This window comes from Sinocyclocheilus anshuiensis, unplaced genomic scaffold (genome assembly GCF_001515605.1).
Source record: "Sinocyclocheilus anshuiensis isolate Anshui unplaced genomic scaffold, SAMN03320099.WGS_v1.1 scaffold1536, whole genome shotgun sequence".
Classification (NCBI taxonomy): Eukaryota; Metazoa; Chordata; class Actinopteri; order Cypriniformes; family Cyprinidae; genus Sinocyclocheilus; species Sinocyclocheilus anshuiensis.
The window spans coordinates 303,146-310,916 of record NW_015555801.1 but is presented as its reverse complement, the minus strand read 5'-3'; the positions used below and the strand labels follow the sequence as shown (position 1 = coordinate 310,916).

At 38.4% G+C, this 7,771-nt stretch overlaps 1 long non-coding RNA gene across 1 annotated transcript in view; it reads right to left on the bottom strand.

Moving 5' to 3' along the window:
- Positions 1 to 6,506: 6,506 nt before the first annotated feature.
- LOC107674930 (uncharacterized) overlaps positions 6,507 to 7,771 on the bottom strand; it is a 52,912-nt gene continuing 51,647 nt past the window's right edge. The window contains exon 3 of the long non-coding RNA XR_001632560.1: positions 6,507 to 7,110. This is a non-coding gene — a long non-coding RNA (uncharacterized LOC107674930). The remainder of the gene's footprint in view (positions 7,111 to 7,771) is intronic.

Below are 7,771 nucleotides of genomic sequence, written 5' to 3'. Positions count from 1 at the left end.
AAAGTGACCCGTCCGGAGCCGTACCGTGCCGTACCATGCAGTGGAAAAGCGCCATAAGTGAAAGAGCTTCTTAGGAAAAAACACGGGATAAAGGGGAAATTTAAAACTGGTGACCTAGATCTCTAGTTTATGGTAAGTCATATCTCCAGTTGCAGTCATGCTACTTCTTTGGTTCAATTTCAGTCATTTAATCAGTGATTGATGACTTATAAAACCATTAAAGACTTATCTGAACACGTACACACCATGTACAATGAGCTCAGACTTTAAAAAATGAATAAAAATCAGGTTTTGCTCACACCTAATTATGACAACCAACCTTATGTACAACTGATAACACATGCTAAAGCAAAAAATTAAAGAACTATTAGCATGCACACTACTCAAAAACAAATCAGTACCTCTTTTTCTCCCTTTTTTACATTTTTTTTTTAAGTCAGCTACTGTGTGGGGGATTACAAAACGAAAACTGCAACTGAGAAGCAAAACTTCTCATTAGCATAGCAAATCTCTCCCAGAATGCATCCGTGTTGACGGGACAAAAGTCAAAAGTGTTCAACAAGCTCTCTGCATGTACTGGAATGACATTTCTGCGGGTTAGCTCCCAAAACACAGTATGAAATAAGAGCAAGCAGCTGTCTCTTACTGCGTCCAGATGGCGGCAGAACATATGTAAATTGCTTCATTAACCTTACAGCACTTAACTACCGGGCTGCGCTGATGGTTCGGCCCACACGGGCATTTTATTAAAGAACATTAATAGCATCAGGCAGCAATCACCACTGCCTGAGGTGATTTGCTCTGGCATTATCAAACACTGTAATAATTATACATGACAACCTCCTGATTAATGCATTCATGAATATTACAACACTGAATTATCTTTACTTGTGCCTTCCATGAACATTACAAGAAAAGTAGGTTCTTCCTCCCACCCTCGCAACCCTTTTGGTCTCAGCCACACCTCATACAAATAAAAAATAAAAAGGCATCACGCAACATTACCCCCAGCTCTCTGGAGTGTGTTTGTGCGATGAAAACCGTGGAGAACCGACCTGCAGCTGGAGCACAGAGGGGCATGGCACAGGTCAAAGGACAAGCCCCCAAGGGCCACTGACTAAACAAGCCTCCACTCCCTCTCGCTCTGAAAAGACCAGACAACCCCTGTGGTTGCAGCTCACAACATGGGTCTTTTCGTCCTTTCTTTTCGCTCCTTCCCTCGCTGTCTTTCTCCTTTGGAGAGGCGCGTTAATCCATAATCACTCAAACGACCAGGAGCTCAATTATGCACCAGTTTCTCCATTTTCTCTTGACACATAAAGATCTAAAAACAATTAACCTCTACCCGGCGACGCGTTTTCACACTGAGCGCAAGAGAAATAAGTCAAGAACCCCCCCCCATTCAAATTCCACCCCATAATTCAGCAAGCATAAATATTATTACATATTTTCCTTTAATGCTGGGCTGCGTCGTTTAAGCTTAGCTGACATAATGGATAGTATTTCTATACATACTGAATTGAAAACTGCTACATAAGATGATATTCATCAAAAATATGACATTTTTAGAAGGGATATGTATAGGTGTAAACCGAATTTCTTTATAAACCCATTTTACTGATGCTGTTTGACATGTCAGGAAGGTGCAATCTTAAAATTTAGATAGATCACCCAAAAATTTGAAACTTCAGTGTGAATAGATAATATTTCAAAAAATTTGGAACAAATAATTTTGGAGCAAATTATTCCTTGATACACCTTAGTCATTGACAGGGACATGTCCACACCAATATTCAGTGCTTTAATATTGTTTCTTTTCTTAAACTACCAAAAAAAACAAAAAAACTAAACATATTAAAAATCAATCAGTTCCTCTTTCTTTTCTCCTTTTTTTTTTAAGCAAGCAACTGTGTGAAGGATTACAAACTAAAACTGCAACTGCAAATCAAAACTGCTCATTAAAATAGCGAATCACTCCCAGAATTCATCTGTGTTGATGGTACTAAAGTCAAAAGCGTTTATCAATCTCTTCTTGAATAATTAATTACATTTATACTCTAAAAAATAAAGCTTTCAAAGAGATGCCATTTTGGGCTCCCCAAAGAACCTTTCACTGAACAGTTCTTAAAAGAACCATTTTTTTCGTAGTGTGAAGAACATTTTAACAATCTAAAGAACCTTTTGTGGAATGGAAAGATTCTTAAATGGAACCATAAATGCCAATAAAGAACCTTTAATTTTTAAGTCTTTGCAACGATCAAAAATACATCTACTAAAAGCATACTTGATATCTATATCCACAGTGTGCGTTTCTATACAATGTTCCTCTTGGCAGCCCAAAAACTTTCACTCAAAACGGAGTCAATGGGTGTGACACTAGGGAGAACACACGCCCATGGCCTCTCGCCCAAGCCGCGCAGTTCTCTACGTGAGGCTGTCTGATTGTATTGAGCCCTTTAGCCCTCAATAAACACTCTTCCTCTGTCAGAGAGTCTCAGTGGCCTCCTATTCATGTGCAGGTAGAATGCCTAAAGAACGCGTGAGAGGAGAGAAAAAAAACAGCTTGTTGCTTCTATTGAACCTTTTATTACACCCCTTCAAAGGCTTATGGCAGAGGAGGAGAGCGAGAAAGAAAGGATCTGCCATCTACTTAGTGCCATTGTACTCCCAACATGTCGGCTCTGAGCTGTGTGAGAAAACACAAGCAGGCTACATCCAAAATATTGCACGTCGAGCAAATCAAAGTGCACTAGCTAGAGACAAAATGGCGATTTTTTTGGGACACTCATTCTGCTGAATCAGACACTAACGTAATTCAAATGTGAGAGAGATTTGGGTGTGGTAATGATAACTATAATTTAAAATATACTACTAAAATTAACAAAGATTGTTTTTTTGCACTTACACTTTAAATTGCCATATTGAATCCTACACTGAAATCAAACAAACATTAATATTAATTGTGCTTTTTGTCCCTTTTTTTATTCATTTTGTTAGTTTACATTTTTTTTGTCAACTGTAATAGTCTTCAACACACAATTCCTCTAAAATTATAATGCACTGTTCATGGTACTGTACAAAAAAGGGTGTTTTATCAACCCACAACTGCATCTTTTCAGCTTTCCTCATCGCACAATCATTCTTGGATTATTACGCCTCACTGTACGTAATTTCACATGCGGTAAACCTAATCTTACACAGACAAAGCACTTAAACAAGCTGAGAATCCAACGCTCGGTCTAATCCACAGATTAAAGAAAACCAACAGTATCTGGATCTTAATAAGCCAACCTTGCTCTTTACGAAAGCAAAACATGCACTGAATACAGGTCTTGCATGGCAAAAAAGAGAGACTTGATATGCAATTTTGAACAGCACGGTTGAATAAAGACTCCCGCTTACACACACACAAGGAGACACTGCTGTTCATGCTTCTCCTTGCATGTGTGCCAGACTTCTTTCTCCGTGGTCCATACATTGCAGAAGAGTTGGCCCCTCATATACTGCATACTGGCCCCCAACATTGAGCGCTGGCCCCTTGATTGTGCAGGGCAAGAGATGCAAGGGGGAAAAAAGAGAAGAAGAGACAAAGTAGTGTAAAAAAAGAGCGAAAACAACTGGCAGGCATCCAGACTCATGGGGACTGCGTTGATCATTATGTCTAGCCTTCAGGTGTCTGAGCCGGCTGCGTTTTGGGGGGAGGTGTGGTTACCAAAGAAGCAGACAAAGAGAAACTCATTCACCGGGATCAAGAAAGCGAGGGAGGGAGGGAGGTTAGAGAGAGAGGGAAAAATGAGAAAATGCTATAAAAATTTGATTAGCCGATCCTCCACAGAAGTGACTTTCTGTGTTCTCCTGCCTTTTTTGTTTATTTATTTAAAAAAAATTTTTTTCAAAGCATCGCCCCGGAGAACAGGACAGACTGATTTTTTTTACAGGTCCTAATTAAAAACATCTGAAGACCCTCAGACATCAAACAGCCTTGCAAGGTCTCATTGCAATGCATTGCGATCTAAATAAGCCTCTTTTCTTTTTCTAAACTCAGGTTTCCCAGCTCTCAAGATGTTAAATTAATATTAATACAAGCATTATTTATATTTAGGAGCCGCATTTAAACATGCATATGGCAGTCTGCATATGATTAATGAAGAAAAACAAACACAACTGCTTGACACAGGTCACCGGCTGTCACAACTTTACAGCACGCGTCAAAATTCTACACAAAATCAGACAAATGGCATCAGATTTTCACATGGGATGATAATACACCTCCTTAGAATATTAAAATAAAATCGAGATTATTTTGAAAATATACAATTTTCTGAAATAATACAATTCTTGAACGGGTCAATAGGTTTACGCTGGACTAGATCAGGTCGAAAATGTTTAGGCTATAACATAAAAGATGTAGGCTATTTCATAAAAAAGACAAGCAGTGAAATGAATCAACTCAAATTTACAAATAATGTAAGAATACACAAAATCGATAGTAGCCTAGCCTACTATAAAATAGTCCTATAATATATAAAAAAGTTATATATATATACATATATACTGTTACAGCGGTAACTGCTGCTTGCTGTTGCGTGTGCCGCGATACCTTTGTGTTTAACTTCTGATTCTTTTGCGCGTCTCGCTTCCTGCGCAGTGGGAAGAGACCAGAGCCGCCGCGTCGCGTCGCGTCGCGTCATCAGAAGCGGAGCGCTCCTATTGGCTGAACGCGTGCACATTGATAACGCTGCTCTTTGTTCCATTGGGCGCAAGCGGAGGGACAGACGCTCCTCCTCGCTGATTTCTGTGCGCAAGAATGTGTGAGCAAAAAAGACAAGCAGTGAAATGAATCAACTCAAATTTACAAATAATGTAAGAATACACAAAATCGATAGTAGCCTAGCCTACTATAAAATAGTCCTATAATATATAAAAAAGTTATATATATATACATATATATATAATTAACTTTAAACGTTTGTTATTGCAGAATACCTCAGTAAAGATCAAAACAAAATCTGATTAAAAACTGATATGTTATTCAAAACCTACGATAAACATCTAACACGACTTGCAAAGTGTTTTTCGTAGAATAATAATAATAAAAAAAGTAATATCGATACCAACCATTTATTCTGCTCGAGACGGTTCCTCTTGCATTCGCGGGAAACTCCGAGCGGTTACAGTAAAAAAAAAAAAAACGGCTGCTTGCTGTTGCGTGTGCCGCGTTACCTTTGCGTTTAACTTCTGGTGCTTCTGCGCGTCTCGCTTCCTGCGCAGTGGGAAGAGACCAGAGCCGCCGCGTCGCGTCGCGTCGCGTCATCAGAAGCGGAGCGCTCCTATTGGCTGAACGCGTGCACATTGATAACGCTGCTCTTTGTTCCATTGGGCGCAAGCGAAGGGACAGACGCTCCTCCTCGCTGATTTCGGTGCGCAAGAATGTGTGAGAAGAAAAATTGGGAATGTCTTCTGATGTCTGAGGTCAAAACGTCTTCAAAGCTGCTGGAACAAACATTGCGCCAGTAAGAATCAGCATAAATGGTTTCATTTATTGATTACTTATTGATAATCGTGTGCATTAATGATAGCAATCATGCTGGTTTAATGCATTTTAAATACAGCATCACACAGACTTGATATTCAAATAAAGTAGTTGGTATTCAAATATGTTTAGCAATTACATTTTAACGTATTCTATCTGTGATAGATTTTAGACTAAATAAATTGAAATAGCTAAATCATATAAACGAAATATTCTAATTGATGTTTGCATTGACATAATTTTATTGGTAAATAGCCTACTTCTAATCATCTAATGAAGGACGTTTCTTTTTATTTCAAAACAACTTTTAATTTTTATTTTATTTTAAATATAATAAACGAAACTAGGTGTTGCTACTAGAATTGTACTTTAAAACTAAAGCTTAAAAATATAACAACTCTTTACATATATTGTCTTTCAAAATATAATGTTATTTCATATAGTAAGACAACTTAATTAAATGCTGCTAACCAAATGTTATATATATAGAGAGAGAGAGAGAGAGAGAATATCCAATAAATTATGTTATGTTTGCAATAGAAGATCATTTTTGATATTACTTGGGGTGCCATTTTCATCAAAAAATTTTAAATTTATGTAATCAAAATGACATAAGTACAGTTATAGGCTATATAAAATTATGAGAAAGAGTCAAAAGTATATCACCTTTTAATGTACTCAGTTGTTAATATTTATTATATGAGATTTCATCCACCTGTAAGGAAATGTTTAAACGAATGCAATAAAAACCTTAAGAAAAAAGGAAAAGAAAGAAAGAAAGAAAGACAGAAAGAAAGAAAGAAAAAAGTAAATCACCTTATGGTCATTTCGTTGTAACACATCCTGAATGGTTAATTTTCATTTTATTTCATTATTTCTTTATTGAATTATTTATTTATTTATGGGTCAAAAATGCATCAGATGGCTATAATATCTTGCTTTAAATGCAATTTAAATAATATTCAGTGTTCCTTTATTCTCAAGACTGACGCATTCTTCGTAAGATACCCGTTTGTTTGTGCACCTGTAAGCCACTTCCATTCACATATATCCTTCACTCCGAGTTATTTTAATTTAATAAATGTTCCACATGCCATTAAACACAGTATTGCACAACAATTCATCGGGATGCTTCATAAAGCCATCTTGTTTACTCAGTTACACCCTATTTTCCACAAAATGAGCGCTAATCACATGGCATTTCACCACAGGAGACACTATTCTTTGGATTTTGATCGATTCAGTTCACGCTTCGATTCGGAGACACTGAATTGTGCTTAAATGCTCATGCGAGAGGAATGTTCCAGCCTCTTTTTTCTCAGAGTGGCTCGGAAAACCAAAGGCCCAAGGTATGCTGGGGAGTATTAGAGCGTGCGTAATGTGGGTGAGCATCCTCCCTGCATGAATGCAGCATTAAATCAATATTCTGCAAAGCTTCCCCTTCTTGAGTTATTCACTTGACTGCTGTCATGATCCACCACGTGGGCTGTGCAGTTGTTTTCTGATATTTTGTGATGCCTCTTCTCTCTCTCTTCCTCATATGAATGGCCCACCACCACCTTCATGCTTTGATAATTCTGCAAGAGGGGAAAAAAATGTGTCTGATGACATATTCTTGTCTTTCATTACGTGTGACAGCCAAAAAAGGCAAATCCAACAGCTGATTAGCATACATTAGCTTTGACAGGCATTTGAATCGAGCCGCACCTGCTACTGGCAGACTGATCATCAGCGTCTTTTTTTTCTTTCACTCTCAGAATTACGTGTTGGTTGGTTAGCTTTGGTAGCCGCTGTAGCATGTGGTGTCAAAAGCATTCCTGCTATGGAGATGTTTACTGAAACTTAGCTTTGCATTGCATTTCCTTTCAAGATTTAAAGGTCCCATGGCATGAAAATTTCACTTTATGACGTTTTTTAAAATTAATATGAGTTCCCCTAGCCTGCCTATGGTCCCCCAGTGGCTAGATATGTCGATAGGTGTAAACTGAGCCCTGGGTATCCTGCTTTGCCTTTGAGAAAATGAAAGTTCAGATGGCCCAATCTGGAATCTTCCCTTTATGTCGTCATACGGGGAAAGGTTACCTCCCCTTTCTCTGCTTTGCCCGCCCAGAGAATTTGGCCCGCCCATGAGAAAATGAGCTACTACCGTGCGAGGCGAGCGCAATATTTTTTTTTCCTCGAGAGAGATCATGGCTTGCAAACGAGCGAAGCATGGCAGTTGCCCCGCCTCTCTCCTCT